The 12,469-nt window shown below is 57.1% G+C and overlaps 1 protein-coding gene across 1 annotated transcript in view; it reads right to left on the bottom strand.

Moving 5' to 3' along the window:
- The window catches only part of CDH4 (cadherin 4), a 500,399-nt gene extending 488,548 nt beyond the window's left edge, over positions 1-11,851 (bottom strand). The window contains exon 1 of the mRNA XM_038572777.1: positions 11,720-11,851. The gene's annotated coding sequence lies outside the window, so the exon portion shown is untranslated. The remainder of the gene's footprint in view (positions 1-11,719) is intronic.
- Between the last annotated feature and the right edge of the window lie 618 nt (positions 11,852-12,469).

Genomic DNA, 12,469 nt, shown 5'->3' with positions numbered 1-12,469 from the left:
CATCAAGATGAGCACCTGGGTCAGGAGCATCCCCCACAGATCAAGCTACTTAATGTCGAGTGTAACCAAGTACATCTCACCTCAACAGTGGAGATCATTTAAAAGCAAAGGCACAGGCTCGTCTTGGTGTAGAGTCCTGGAAATATGTTCAGTTCAAAACTGCAGACACGCACCTCTGGCCCCACATTCTAGCTTCAAAGTTCAAGTAAAAATGAGGCTTTAATTTATGCTTAGGAAAATAAAAATAGATTAATAGGATCCAAGTCAAGCTGCTAGAAGAGGTTTTCCTGTGCCAAAAGACAGGCACTGTGAGTTCCCCTAAACGGGTTATCATTTTAACATTGTAAAGCACTAGACTTATTTTTTTTTTTAAATAGCAAAACTACAATTATCTCTGCACGCCCTGTATCGCCGCTCTGCAGTGCTCCTGCGTAACGAACCAACTGTCAGCGATACGCGCAGGACGAGCGTGTCTGTGCCACACTAGACGGCCAGCCTTATCAAAATCCAACTGCATTAATCCTTTCCTTACATCAAAAATCAAATAACTTTCTGGAGAGAGGCTACAGTCTCATGAAGAGCAGTTCCACTGGGAGACGGTGAGTGGAGATTAACGGCACAATATGTTCGGAAATAAATAGATAAGCGTTTGCCTCCACAGCTACTGCTTGACACTCAGAACTCGGGACTCTTGCGGGAAGACACAGACGAGCGTCCGGAGCCGCATGCGGCCTTCCCGTCACAGCCGCCCTCCTCCAGAGTGACCGGGAACTCTGGCAATAAACAAGGCCATCATCCATGGTGCCATTTCCAACAACGAAAGTTTGAACCCCCGTGGCATTTAAACAAGAAGGAAATAATATTATTTCGAAAGTGATAAGGGAGAAATGCAATAAGACAATTCCTAGATAACTGCAGGGAGAGGATGGCTTCTGATGAAATAACCACCTTTCAAAGTGAGGAAACAATGTGATTTTTCCGCCCGCATCGAGAAACAGAGCACAGACGGCAGCCTCCTGGTCTCGGGAGCAGCCCCTGCCCCACTGCGGTTGCAGGAAGTGATTAATTAGTGCCTTTTTGCGGCGGCGACCTTAGGAAGCCACTGGGGGACTTTTATGTGCACGTCACAGAATTGTATCCTTCCAGAATCCTCCTTTTAGAGCCCAACAATGGGGCACGTCTCCAGCAGTCCCCAGCACCCGCGCCAGGGCTCCCGGAGGACGGAGGTCTGGCTTAGAAAGAACTGTCTTCTCGGTGCCCCTTCTGTAAGGGGAGGAGACACCACTCAGGGCAGAATTCCAAGGGAAGGGAAGCAAGCGAGTAGGAGCCTGGCGTCCTGCTCCCGCGTCCCCGCGCTCTCGCTCTCCCTCTGCCTGCACCCAGTCAGCCCCGGCCAACCCATCGGGCCGGTCCCAGAGACCCAGCCTGCCCCCACTCAAACTGTGGCACGTTGCTGTGAGACCCCAGCTGCCCCCTATTTTAATGTTTCGACTGGGAAATGGCAAAAGTAAGATTCTCTTATGTCGTGATAGACCCGTCCCATCAGTGGCACCTTCTCTCACATCCCTGGTGGGAGGCGTGACCTCTGGGCTCATCCTGCTGGGAAATCAGATCCCTATTTTGGGTTCACACAGCCTCACGTACCGTGTGAGGAGAACAGGGGGGGAAGCACCGGTGCAGCATCAGGTGAGCACGGGAGATTTTTCAGAATCTAAACGCAGACACGTGAGCCTTTTTTGCTGCAGCCTCATGAGATGCTGGAGCCAAGTCCACGCCCCGCGCCAGCCTGAAGGGAATGTAATCCCGCTCACAAAGAAGTCAGGAAGGGAGCCCACTGGCCCCTCCGTCATGCTGATTCATCCAGGCTGGACGTGAGGGCTGTCTTCCATCACTTCATTAGAAGGGGCACCCTGGTCCAGGGGCTCGATTTAATACAGAAGACGTGGATCCTAAGGGCACCGGGACAGTAACCCACCACGAGGCCCTTAGGGTTTTCGCTAGGTACTCACACATCTGCCATGCACATTCAAGACAGGGAAGGTGGAGAGGCTATTCCCCAGCAGCCCCCCTCCAAGTTATCTCTGTGAGACTCTAGAAAGTTCCAGAATCTCTGTGCCCTGGAATTCCTACCCACAGAGTGCAGACAAGCCCATTCTAATTTTAGGGGCTGCCACAAAAGGCTGTCGCTGTCATCATGTTTAAAAAACCAGAGACTTTCAGGGAATATCACGCTTACAGTGTTTCAAATGCAAATCCCCAGAGCAGGGCCCTCTCAAAGACCCACAAATGCAGGGCAGGTTTATCGAGGTGGACAGGACTAAGGAAAGAGCCGCCTGCGGTTTCTAGGACTAGGAATCCAGAGCACTTGTTCAGTGTTTCCACCAAAAATATCCGAGAAAAAGACTCCACCTCTTTGGAGATGCTTATACCTTCCTGCAAAGGTGCCATCACTCAACCATGAAGGAAAATACTTGAAGCTCACACTCCACACACCCCCCCCTTACCCCCAATCATTTTGAAAGGATCCGAGACTTCAAATGGATTTCAAAGGCCCCTGTAATTTTGGCAGCATGACATTTTATGTCTTATAAGGTATTTTTATTAGCCAGGATTGTAGAAAATTGACGTTTACCAGCCATTAACCTTTCAAGCATGTAAGTATTTTTTTTTTCCCACATGGAAGTATATCTTATACTTCTCTGCAGATCAATCCTGAAGCTGTCCAGCTCCTTTAAGGGGAAAAAAAAAAGTCATCGCGAAGCCTCCGTGTTCTCAGGAATACATAGGTTCTATAATTTTACGGACTTTTCATCACAATTTTATCACCTTCAAACCCTTCCTGTTTTTATTATAAAGTATTAAGGACTAGGTAAGACGAGTGGTGTAATTTCTTCTTCATATTGAGGGAAGGTGGGAAAGAGAGTAGTTTAGGAAACAAATGTCCCGTTTTACATAGGGGAGAGCATGCAGCCCGGCCACCTCGCTCAGCCAGCTTCCGACCTCACTGAAGCTTCCCTCCCCGGCGTTAAAACGCGGCGACATAATCCAACCACACCAGAGCCCTGTTCATAAATAACCATAGTGAATAACTTACATTTGTGTGTGCCTCTCCATGAGCCTACAGAGCTTTAAAGAAGCCATTCCATAATTTATTTGCTCAATTTTAAGAACACTCCTTTTGCTAAAAGGTCTCTGGCCACACATAAGAATGGAAAAGCCAAGAAGGGAAAAGTTCCCAAACAAAACCATAAAAACCTATTAAATTGAGCTGCCGTCTAACAGAAAAATGACTACCTCAAAGGCCTGCTCCCCGTGCCCCAGGGCCAGACTCTCAAGAGGACTGTCTGAGGTCATCCACCGACAACCAGGGCTGCGTGGAAAGAGAGGTGCCCGCAGCCATGGGTGTCCCGGTCATGAATCAGGAATGCAGCATGGGCTTCACATCCCCAAAGCTTCCAGGAAAGAGATGCTGCAGGCCCGGGCTCCACTTGGCTGAGTGGGGCCTGCTGCATTCACGAGCGGCAGCATCAACGGTGACCCAGGGCGAGCGAGCAGTGGCCACGCCTTCAACAGGCCAGGTACAGCTTCATGCATCATCCTGCCGGGCCTCCAGGCCTGCCCCTGCAATCAGAATGCTCATCACCTCCTATGGAGGGTGCTACAGAAGGTCATGCAGGTCACGACACGCGCCTGCTATCATGCAGCAGATGACAGGGCATTGGGTCTGGACCCCTGGAAGCTGATTGGACCTGGCCCTCAGGGTGCCCAGTGTCTATCGGGAAAATCCGAAGCTTCGGTGAACAGGGCAAGCGGGATGGCCTCAGATGACAGGCTGCCCCTCACCCCCAGGCTCTACCAGCACTGGTGCAGGAGCATGAACAAGGGGCCCTAGAGCGTCGCACATCAGCACCCCCCGCTTGGTAAGGGGGATTAATAATGCACCTACCTCACAGGGTGCTTGTGCAGATGAGTCCAGTTGGCACCGGTGAGGCACCCAGCACAGTGCCCAGCACAGAAGAATCTCAACAGACTAGAATGACTGTCCTACCAGCTTCTGGATTAGGGCCGGGCGCCAGGACCGGCACGGGGCTTCCTGTGGGGTTCTGGTGCTCGCCAAAGGTGGCTGCACATGCAGCTCGTCCTCCCCACGGCGCTCATTAATCAATCAGAGGTGCCCCTCTGACGAGCCTGCCAAGGCCCTCTGTCACTGTATCATCGAAGAAAAAAAAGAAAGGAAGGAAAGAGGGGTGTCTTTCTCCTTGAAATCCCCACGGAGTGCAAACCAGCCTGAGCATCGGGACGAAGCAAGGGAGAGCTCACCTGGCAGCTCCCGCGAGGGGCCCCTCCCCACCCGGCCCGGCTGTCACAGGCACTCGTGGGGAGTGGGCAGGCGGCCCAGCTGGAGCGGTGCCTGGGGACTGGGGCATCCTGAGCCCAGCGGCAACAGGCCTCTGGCAGGGACAGGAATTCTCACCTCAGCGCCGGCCCAGGGCTGCCCATCCCGCCCAGGAAGTCAGGATGCCCGGGCTGCGGGACCCGGGGCAACAGATTCCCACGGGGTGCCCAGGGCTCCCCGGCAACTGTGCACCCACGGACAGGGCCGTGGCTGTCCCCAGGGATACATGAGGCCGCCCCCAACGGTCAAGAAGTGGCAGCGACAGGGACGGGTCCCTGGAAACAGCTGAGCAGCTGCTCCCCGCAGCAAGCACGCTAACCTCTGCTTTCGGAGGAGCTGAGCAGCCAGGCAGCAAAAACGCGGCTGCTCAAAACACAAGAAACTTGACACTTGGAGCCAGAAATAATGCCTTTTTTGCATTTGCACGGCAAAGCAGTTTTGGGGAGAGAAGAGGCACGTTCTATAAATGCCTCCCTGCCTGCGCGCCCCGCGCCTTCCCGCGTGCCTCCACATCTGGGCAGCAGGGGGAGCGAGCCTCTCCTCCTCTGGAGGCAGCAGTTCCACGAGCCAGGCCCAAATGCAGACCTCCGGATTAACACAATATTTACAACGTGTCTACGTGGTATCATCTGAGCTATAATCCTTGTTAAGATGGCATTTGACAAGGGAAGATAATGGGAGGAGAGCAAATGCTCCACGCACGTTTTAGTTCCGATGACATTGTTCCGTGTCACGCTTTACACATGAGAACACCGTGTTTCTGCAGCAAAGGGCCTGGCCCGCCGTTCCGGGGAGGTGGACGCTCACAGCACCGCCCCCCAACCCATCCCCCCCATCCCCCGCCCCCGAGGCGCACTTTCCGCCGCCGGCAACCGCCCGGCAGATGCCGTCACCATCAGGAATAACACGGTTCCTCAGGACGGATGCTGACCCCAGGACTCTGAAGCTAAAAGTCCTCCAGACCCAGGGTCCTCAGCTTTACGAGCACCAGCCTCCCGGGGACGCGGGTCCATCAGGCAGTGTCCCCGGCCACAGCCCCAGGATATCTGATGCACTGGGTCTGGGTGTCCCGGGGCACCTGTAACAGACGACCGCGAACTTGGTGGCTTAAAATGACAAGAATGTATTCTCTTGAAGTTCTAGGAGGCAGAGTCTGAAGTCGAGGTGTGGGAAGGGCTGTGCTGCCCCCGGGGGCTCCAGGGCTGGGCCTTCCTGCCTGTTTGGTTCCACCCTGGCCTCATGGCTCCATCTCCCCGTCTGTCCCCCTTCCCATGGCTTCTCCCCTGTGTCTGTCTCTGCTCTTCTGTTTCTTTTAAGGACACCTGTCACTAGACTCAGAGCCCGCCTGGATAATCCAGGATCATCTCACCTCCATGTTTTCACTGAATTATGCCTACAAGACCCCTTTTCCACACCATGTCACAGTCACAGGGTCCAGGTAGATGTAACTTTTGGGGCTCACCATTCGACCCAGGACAGTAGGTCTGGGAGGGGACCGGGGGCCTGCCAGGGTTCCCAAGTGTCCCCCAGGCAGGCAGTCCCTCCACCCCCGTTGGATGTGCTATGCCTCTGCTCTTCACATAAGGAATCGGAGGCCCGCAGGAAGGAGGACAGGCCAGTCGGGCCCCCCCAGCCCCTGAATCCCCTGGCTCTGAGCCTGCACTTCTCCCTCAGCCCTGCTGGAAGCGGAAGCCGGGGGACCGCGTGCTTAGCAAACACGTACACCGAGGCCTCACTTCCCCGCAGCTTTCCAGGCAGATCAACGTCAACAATGTTCAAACTTCCATTCGGGCAGCAAAACCCAATGCAAGACAATAATCCAACAGTTTTCCAAGTCGCGTGGACAAGCAGAGGCGCACAGTCCTGAGAGAGGACCCAGGAGGTGAGCCGCCCTCCTCCGTCCTGTTCAAAGAGAGAGAGAGAGAGAGAGCTCCTTCCAGGACAGACATGGGTCTGTGGCCCCCACCCTGGGGCTGGAACTTTATTCAATTGTATTCCAAATGGAAGATGCACCCGGGCCAAGGACGCCTCCCTCCCCCCGCAGGGTGGCTTCTCCGGGGGCCTCTCGCTGGGCAGGGAAGCGCCCGTCCTTCCACGAGGACCATCCTCCGGCAGACGAGGCAGGGGTGGCACTCTCGTGCCTGTGGATATTTATCTGTCGCTGAGGCTTACCTTAATCCCTCCTAAATCCCCACACGCTGTCAGCAGGAAAACAGTGAAGCCAAACAAGGCTACGTTCGAAGCAGCCGGATCGGAAGCTGCCGTGGGCTTTACGGCCTCCGTTCAGCCTCAGACTCTCAAGCGGCAAATCACATCTCAGGACCCATGAAGGAGCTGCCGGCCAGAGTCCCCCCCCCCCCCCCCCCCCACTACAGACACAGGCCACGGCAGGCGGGGGCTCCAGGAACAAGGCTGGGCCTGGACGAGCTGCTCGGTGCCTGAGTGCTGGCGCTTCCGGACCCTGACTCCACGGGGTTCTCAGTGGCTCCGGGCCCCTGTTCCTCCCACAGGGAAGGGGCGTGTCTGTGTGACCTGCTGAGCACCCCTAGGAACTGAATGAAGAACACGGCAAGGGGCCCAAGATGCTGCCCGTCCTCAGCACGTGGGGGCCGACAGCACAGGCTTGAGGGAGCCCCTACCCCACACCCCAGGGATGCCTGTGAGCATCACCTGGCGGGCACAGAGGCCTCTGCAGAAGTGACCAAGGCAAGGAGCCCGAGGTTACAGCCGGCCGGATTAGCCAGGTGGGCCCAGTGCCATCTCAGGGGTCCTCGTAACCGGAAAGGGAAGGTGGCCAGTTGGCGGTGGCCGTGTGAGCACCGGTGAGGCGTGGGCAGGAGCACTGGAGTGGCGGTGAGGACGAGCCCGGGGCTGCAAGCCCGGGGAAACAGGGCGCCGCGTGACGCTGAGCCGGCAAGGGCCTGGACTCTGCCCTGGGGCCTCCAGGACGACTCAGCCTGCAGGGCCGGCCCACACTGGATGTCGGTGTGCAGAGCAGTGAGGAGGAGATGAATTTGGGTCTTCTAAGCCCCTAACCATGCAGGCCACTGGACAATAGGGAAACACTAACCCGGTCCATGGTCCAAGCGAGCTCCTCCCTGCAGAAGGCGTGCGGGCCATGGAAAGTCAGAGAGCTCTGTGCAGAGCCAGCGAGGCTGCAGTCCCACCCACGAGCGCCCCGAGCCCGCAGGTGCCTGGGAGGCCTGGAGGGAGCGGCCGTACGAGCACCCGGAAGGTCCCAAAACACAGTGTGTGCCCTGGTGGAGGCGGGAAGGGGGGCAGGCTTTGGAAGAAAGGACACACTGGTCACAGATAATTAAGTAGATTTGCTTTGTTTTGTTCTTTTGCTTCCGCGTAGGAGTCAGGGAGCCAGCCTGAAACAGCAGGAGACGGCAGCCGAGAGCCACCCAAATTCTGAGCCTTCTGACAAAAGCGAACGATTGACCGGACCAGCTTACAACACGCCTCAATCCCTCCCCAGGACGAAAAGCAAGGAGCAGCGTGCCACGAGGTTCTGCGAGAACACACGGGAGAGAACTCCACCCCCCTCGATGCGCAGGAACGCAGCACATTATGGTATTTTTTTCACAGTGGGATTCAGGATAATCAGTCCATCCTTCGGAAAGAGGAACGCTCGCACGTTTACTTGTTCTCAGTTGGTGATTAGTTCTGGCATCGACTTACGTGTGCTTCAAAGATGCAGAGAGAGGGAGGGAGCGAGGGAGCAGGCCTGCAAACCTATCAGGGGCCCCTGGAGACACCCAGGCCCCCAGACCCGGGACAGACGGGGGTCACGCACACGGAGCCGCGAGAGGGTGCCAGGAGCCTCCCTCAGGCAGAGTCGCCGGCTCCTCTCGGGGCCCCCGATCCCGGGCCTTCTCATGGCCTCACGTGCTTGCATCACAGGCGTGCCGACTCCCGGAGCACAGGCCTCCCCCGCGCTGGTGGAGCCTGGGAGCCAGGAACGCACTCTGGACCGTCCGCTTCTATGCCCAGAATTGCAAACTCCTGTTGGCATCACAGAATGCTGGCTCTTGTGATCCCAGGGCCGGTTTTGCAAACCCAAGGTGTCCACAGAGTTTGGACCCACTTCAGATGAGCCCTCACGCATCACTGACGGCCATCAGGCGCCTCTTGACACGCCGGGCCTCTGCTGGTTGCAAACGTCCAAGACGAGAGACAATTAGCACGTCCAAATGCTTGCTAATTGCTAATCTTATGACGGTGCCCTGAGCATCTGGGGTATCCTGCGTGCACGTGATCTCGGTGCTCGGAAACCATCTTCGCTCGCAGCACGTGGGAGACGTAAATGAGCTACAAGCGCGAGTCTGGACGAACAGGGAAGGTAGAGCGAGTCGACGCATTCCGGCCAATCGCTCCACTTCCCTGTCCGACATCAGCCTCTGAGCCGTGCGTCCGGACCGGTCCTACCTCGCCAGCCAAGCCTCGTGAGACCACACAGGCGGTGTCCGCAGAGGGCGGCCAGGCAGCGCGGCCGCGACAATCACACGAGGCCTCGCGTTTCTGCATCCTGAGGCGCCGTGAAAAGGCGCGGCTCTGAAATGCAAAAATCTTCATCTTTAAGCCAGGGCACCGATGAGTCTGTCGTGCTCCTGTCTGACTGGCGTGGGAGCTCTCTGCAGCGAGGATTTTGGGGTGGTGACAGGTGACACATGGGGCAGAAGCGGGAAGATGCAGGGGGTGGGGCCCGACACACGGCCACAGGGGCCCCGTGGCCACCAGCACGCCCTCGGGCCATGTGGGCCGCAGGGCTGTAGCCGTCTGCCTCCTTCTGGCCACCGGGACCCTGTCTCTGCCTGAGCTGGGGCTCTGGGGACAACACGGGCAGTGGCGCCTTCCCAGGCGGACCCTGCTTCCGCCTGAAGCCGCCGTCCCTAGCTAGAAACCTCCCTTCTAAACCTCCTACCTCAGCCACCAGGCAAAATGAGCGTGGGGCAAGGCTGAAAAGTCAAGGGTGGCCCCAAAGACAGCCAGAGGGGCATCACGGCCTGCAGCGAGGCCTGCATGGCAGGCTCTGGGTGCTTCTCCTGGGGGACCCCAGAGGCGGCTGCCGGGAGAGCCCGTGGAGGTCGTGGCGCCCCAAGGGGAGCCTTCCCCCGGCTTCCAGAGCAGGGAACACGCCGTCCTGCATGGCTGCCCCTCCCTCCACCTCTTGCGCAGACAGACCACGGCTTCCCAGGCCAGTCAGTCCTGCGGACAAAGTCCCAACCGGGCCTGCTCTCCTGGCTTCCTGGAGGAGGACGGCTGAGGGAGCCAGCAGACCCTGCACGCACCCTCCACAACGGGCGAGGCGGACACGCAGCCCGGATTCATACAGTTAATGATTCATCCACACTCTGGCCCGGACTCGGATGCGGTGACTGTTTATCTCCTCCACTCGGCAAATACGGAGCACCCACAGCGCGCACTCTGCCATCCCGGGTGCTGGACATGGACTCTAGTCCACGAGGAGCAGAGGCTACTAAAGCAAGAGAAAGGCCAAGGCCCACGGAACAAAGGATGGGGAGAAAAACTGGGCTCCCGTGAGAGGCTGGAATGCGCTCCGAGCTTCCAGAGGGAAGGACAGGCACATCTTGCTGACGTGCACAGAGCTTGCTTCCCAAGTCAGGGGTCACAATGGCCTGCAGACAAGAAACTCAACTGTGGCATTTTAGCTTTGTTTTTCTCATCGCTTAGGGGGACAAGGAGCCCAGAGGTTATGTGGATGTCATTCAAGCAGGATCCAGTTCCGGCTGCACCATTCTCATCGTCACAAGACGGCTGCTCTGCCTCAGACATCACGTCTGTCTTCCAGGCGGGAGGAAGCGGTAAGGGGAAAGGGCACAAGGCATGACCAGCAGAATAGATTCCTCTCTACCAGGAAGAAAGAAAAAAAAACATCTTTCCCAGGAGCCTCATCTAACAAAATAACCTGATTAGATCCCACTAACCACAACGGGGCCATGTTGCCCCAGATGTGATGTGTGAGCGTCTGAAACGGGACTCAGCCTATGCCAGATGGGCCAGCCCAGAAGACCTGACGGCGAGGAAGAGGGGGAGGACGGAGGATGACCTGGGAGGGGCCGCCGACCGCGCCTGCCTCGTCCACACTGATCATCAGCGTGCCACCTACCTAAGCATTCCCAGCAGCTCCTGCAGCCCGTGCAGCGCTGTCAGGCACACTCGGGGCTTCACGTGGGATTGTCACTGTGCAGCGACCACACCGCGAGTTAGCGAGTTAGACGCAGTGACGGGCGCCGGGTGGGTGGCGGGCCTGGTTTAGCCCCGTGCCCTGCGGCCAGGGATGCGCCTTCGGCCCCGGTAACAGTGACCCGTCCATGCAGCGCAGGGTCAGGCCACACTGCGAGCGCAGAGGGTTGCATCCACTATACCACGGGCCATTCTTACCCCGACTTGCACCTACCTCCCCAGGGGACGGAGCCTTATATGCAAATGAGGCACTCATGCCCCCCGTGCATTCCGGGAGGGAGCTGGGAGCAGCAGCCTGAGGGGCCAGATGCCAGGCGGGTCCCCTCTGCACCCATGCCTCCCTCCCTCCTTCCCAGACCGGAATCCTACTGGCTCCCAGGATATGCATCGACCAGGTGGCGGATCATAATAGCTCTAACCCAAATACGACAACGCAGCTCCCGCCTCTCAGCCTCCCCGTCCCTCTCGGAGGCAGGGAGTGCCTGTGACCTAGTTCTAGCCCAGGAAAACTGCCAGCATCCTGAGGAAGTGCTGGCTTTCCCCATACAGGGAAGGGCTGCAGACGGCGCTTCCTTTATGCTGCTCCAAACTCAAATGCAAGGGCGGGAGCCGCGGCAGCCAGTTTACAACGATGAGGCAATTCACGGGGCTGACCAGTTAGAGACAGAGGATAGAATAAAGACCAGGCAAGTGATGCTGGCGCTCAGGGGCGGTCTCAGCCACGCCCCCGCCACCACCACCATCTCGCGCTTCACTGTCAGGTGAGAAAAACTGACCCCCCTTCATTTAAGATCCTGGTGATCGGGTTTTATCCTGTCAGCTGAGTGCATCCTGAAATGATCTAAAATAGTAGAGCAGCGTGCGGGAGCTGCTGCCCTCATGAGCCTTAGGGTTTAAGGTAAGAGGGATGATCGCCCAGAGAACAAAAGTTCCCCGAGGAGGGAGCAGCGTGGCTGGGGGTGCACCCGAGGGCCCGCAGCGAACGCAGCATGGGAGCTCTTCTGAAGCCGTCATCATCAGAGACAAGGCTCCTCTCTTATCAGTCGAGGTCACCTCCCTCAGGTGACGCCCAGACCCCACTCTGTCCTGCCCCCAGCAGACATTTCTACTCACACGCCGCCTCCTCTCCGGGCCCCCGGGGGGAGCTGGGACCCACGCGGCCTGGGTGCCCACTGCACAGCCTACCGCTCTCCCATCCTTGGCAGGGGGAGGGTTTGCGGCGAAGCTGGTCTGGGTTTTCCAGAACTCTGCCCGCCACAAGAGAGCAATGCAGGTCACTGCATCAGCTGCCGGGCTGACCGTTAATTATTAACAAAGCTGAGAAAAAGACACCAGCTCAGCAACTGCCCCACGCTAAACTATGGCTCACAGAACGTTCCATCTTGGCCTAAGGAAAACGGCTTAGCCATCCTCCTTTGGATATTACCACGCACCAGAGATCATGGCCATAAGCGAATTATCCTGAAAACAAGACGAAGAGGACGTGAGCGCATTCACCTGGCGGCCAGGAAGAGCACACAGGGGAGGCACGGCGCGGAGGGGACCTGGGAACGCCAGGGCTCGGCCGGCCGGGCGCCCCGCATCGCTGCGCGGAAGGTTCGCATGTGCCACCCTGTTGGGGAGAACTATTTTAAGCCTAATTAGCATGAAATTTTTTAGAATGCAAATGCTTTTCGTTTAGACATAAAACAAAATGCCACGACATTTCTTCCATCCATTTATCATAAATAAGTTAATTACTGGGTAACAAATCACTCCTTCTGGAATCTGGATGTTTGGGGCGGCTGGTAAGCGGACTCAGGCGAAGGAGCCACCAAGCAGTCGTTAATGGCTTTCGGGGCACTTATAATAAAACGGCGACTC

Source organism: Canis lupus, chromosome 24, assembly GCF_011100685.1.
Source record: "Canis lupus familiaris isolate Mischka breed German Shepherd chromosome 24, alternate assembly UU_Cfam_GSD_1.0, whole genome shotgun sequence".
In the NCBI taxonomy this organism is placed as follows: Eukaryota; Metazoa; Chordata; class Mammalia; order Carnivora; family Canidae; genus Canis; species Canis lupus.
Note: the sequence above shows the minus strand (reverse complement) of the source record. Positions and strands in the feature narration are given on the sequence as shown.